Raw genomic sequence first — 3,814 nt, forward strand, 5'->3', positions numbered from 1 at the left:
AGTCAGTAGATAACAATTTTGAAATTCAGCTAGGATTTGGATGTTTTCATGTGTTTACAAATAAGAAATAACTCTTAATAAGCTTATTTGACACACTTATTTTCTAATTTCAATTATGATCATTTGTTGAATTAAATCCAGGTCTTCCTTAACTTAGTAGACTTATGCCCTCCTATTAATAAGAAGAAAAAGTGCTTTTCTAAGCATCTCTGAATCATACCCATTATTCAGTGTCCTGGTAGATGACCAGTTATCATCTGTTGAAATCCATGAGTTTCACTAGGAAAGGGGAGGAAATTATTTGAAGTCCAGTGGATAATTTTTCATAACAGGACTATAAACAGAATATGGTATCAATAAGCTTCGACAGACATTAAGTCAACTTCTTTTTATTCTCGAGACCTGCCACTCTACACACATTGTAGGGATGGGTAATGAAAGTAGGGTGATACTGAGCTTGAGAGCATCATGTTTTATCAGGCTGGTTATGCACTATTCAGAAAACATGGAAAACTGCAGTTGAATTAACATATGATGAAGCTGCTTTGGGATCTGTTTCATATACATAAATACCATGGGTACAGTTAGATTCCGAGTCACTCCCAACATCTATTCAATAGAGTCAATAGAACAGTAGGAGCTCAGGGACTGTTTCCTTTACTCAGTCATTTATCCAAAAACCAGAACTCAATCTGTGGACCATAGAACTTGTTAAGAAATAGAGAGTACAAGAAGTGGAGACAACATGGACGAGAGTTCCTTTAAAATCATTACTCAGAATTAAAAGAAAATAAAATCATGGCATTTGCAGGTAAATGGATGGAGTTGAAGAATATAATGGAAGTAAGACAATCCCAAAAAACTAAAGGCCAAATGTTTTCTTTGATGTGAGGATGCTGACTCATAATGGCGATGGAGGGAGTGCATGGGAGGAATGGAGGAACTTTAGATAGGGCAAAGGGGAGGGAGGGGTAGGTAGGAATGATGGTGGAATGAGTTAGACATCATTACCCTAAGTACATGTATGAAGATGAGAGTGGTGTGAAAATACTTTATGTATAATCAACGACTTGAAAATTTATGCTCTATATGTGTAATATGAAATGAATTGCATTCTGCCATTGTGTATAACAAATTAGAATAGATAGATAATAAAAAGAAATCAGATGGCCTGCTGGGAGCAGTGGTGCATACCTGTAATCCCAATGGCTTGGGTTGAGGAAGGAGGATCTTAAGTCAATGCCAGCCTCAGCAACTTTGCAAGGCCTTAAGCAACTTAGTGAGACCGTGTCTCAAAATAAAATATAAAAAGGGCTAGGGATGTGGCTCAGTGGCTAAGCAGTCCAGGGTTCAATCATCCCTACCAAACAAACAAACAAATACAATCAGATAGCCTGAATCAGTAAGTTTATGATATCTCATAAAATATTCAGAAGTCCAGGAGTGATACTTGTGAGGAATGAACAACGAGACAACAGAAGTCCATACACTTGTGGATGGGAGATACATTTGTACAATATGGGTTGGTATTTTCTAGTGATGTGCATATCCTATGGCCCAGAAATTCTACTCATAGGTATCTACCCTCAAGAAACTCCTATACATTGTGAGAAAATGCATATTTAAATATGTTCATAAAAGTTTTGTTAATGACAGTAGAAAACTGTCAAAATTCATTATCATAGATTACCCTATTAAATTATAATACACAGTAATGCTATACAATAATAAAAGTAAAGAAAACTCAACTATTCTTAATGACATAGTTTGAGCTAAAGCAAGACATATAAGAATATTCAGCATAAGCTTTTATTAAAAATTAAAAATAGGGAATTAAAATAAGGAATAAATAAGCAGTTAAAATATGATATATCAAGAACTATGTAATGTTTTGAACAGCCAACAATAAAAAATTTAAAAAAAAAAAATCTATCATATTTATCAAATCACTCTTGACTTGCTTTTCTTTCTTTCTCACTGCTGGACTTCTCAACATTTTTTCAGAAAATTATAAATCGGCTGAGTATAAATTCAGGCTATCTGATAATACATTTCCTATCATCATTATTTAGCCTGAAATGAAAAATAAAGTCCAGGCCAAAAAAAAAATACAGAAGATAAATAAATACACTTTGTAATAAGAAAAATTTCAATTCAATTTATAATTTACTTAAAAAAATTTACTTATGTTTATGTAATAATATGGTCTTGATTTATATAAAGCAAAAATCAATAAGATTATCGAAGAGAAATTTGCAAAGATCAAGAAATAGTTCCAAAGCCTCTCTCTCTGATTCATGGGGCAAGGAGGCAAACATATTAATAAGGATAGAACAGATTTTAATAACAAAGTGGACTAAATTGAACAAGTGGAATTCAAGAACCTATTCATCTTTTATAAAATGAATCCATAATCTGAACCATCAGTACTTTTTGACACATTTTGAAAGATTGAAAGAATGTAGTCTAGTAATAAAGATCTGGTCAGGAAAGCAGAAATCACACTAGATCACCTGTTTGGGTGTCAGAAAAATGAGAAAGCAAATACAGGATACGGAAGAATCATCAAGATAGTAACTGCAGGGAGTAGATACTCCCCTAGGCCTGGCTGGGCTGAAACCTGTCACCAAAGAAGAGTTGTCTGATTGATGCTTCTGAAGGGGTCATGATGAGACTGGTTGTTAAAAAAAAAAAAAAAACCTGGAGACTGGAACCAGCTACTCCTATTGGGGTGAGCAGCTGTGGCTGAGAAGCCATGACAAAAACAGCAAGAAAATGAGGAGTAAATCTACTGATCTCGCCTTGGGGATTTCCAGTTCCCCCTCCTACAATGTCTCCCATTGGCCGAACCAAAAGTGACCTGAAAGAACAAAAGGAGGAAATGCAACACTAGAAAACAGAAGGTAAAAAGATGAGTTTGAAGCCAAGAGAAGACATCTCTTTACTGACCCTTGATGACAGCAGGCGCACTTGTTCTCTAACTCTGAAACAATGAAGCCTCAACTCAGTAATTGAAAGATTTCCCAGAACATGTACACGTTTGGGAGTAAATAAATATACTTTTAACATTGGAGTCATTAGTAAGAGATAGTAAAAACTGAACATATTTTAAACTGAATGATAAAAAAGTATCTGTGCACCAAATGCATAGCTAAAGTGTTACTTAAAATAAAAATTTGTACAATTAATTAAGTATATTAAAGTGGAATATAGGCTGAAATTGCACATATCTCAAGAGGTTGGAAAAAGAATGTCAAAATAAATTCAGAGAATATGAGGTAAAAAATTAATAGCAGGAATTGATGGCAAATAAAATAAACATACACTGGAAATTATTGGCAAAACTAAATATCTTTGAAGAGAATCAACATTTAGCTATTTAGTATTTGCTATTACATAAACAAATATATGTAAAGGCTTATCAAGATAGAAGATGGAAAGCATAAATAACCAACATCAGGAAAATAAGAATGACATTTCTATAGATATTGTAGATACTAAAAATAATCAGAGTCTGTTAATAATACATATATGGCAATAAATTTTAAAATTTACAAGAAATGTTCTAGGAAAATATGAGTTAGCAAGATACATTTAAGAAGTAAAAAATATATATTTATTCTTAGAACCACTGAGCAACTGAATTAATAATCATAAAGAGTTCATACACATACACATACACATGCACACACAAACACACACAAAACTAAACCCAGATGACTTTATGGAAATTTCTACTCCAAATTCAAGGAACAAATAATTTCAAATGTCAACTCTTCTACTAGAGGGTAGAGCAGGAAACAGTCTGCTAGCA

This window comes from Marmota monax, unplaced genomic scaffold (assembly GCF_021218885.2).
Source record: "Marmota monax isolate L192 unplaced genomic scaffold, Marmota_monax_Labrador192_F-V1.1 WCK01_AAM20220418_F8-fsc00074, whole genome shotgun sequence".
Taxonomy (NCBI): Eukaryota; Metazoa; Chordata; class Mammalia; order Rodentia; family Sciuridae; genus Marmota; species Marmota monax.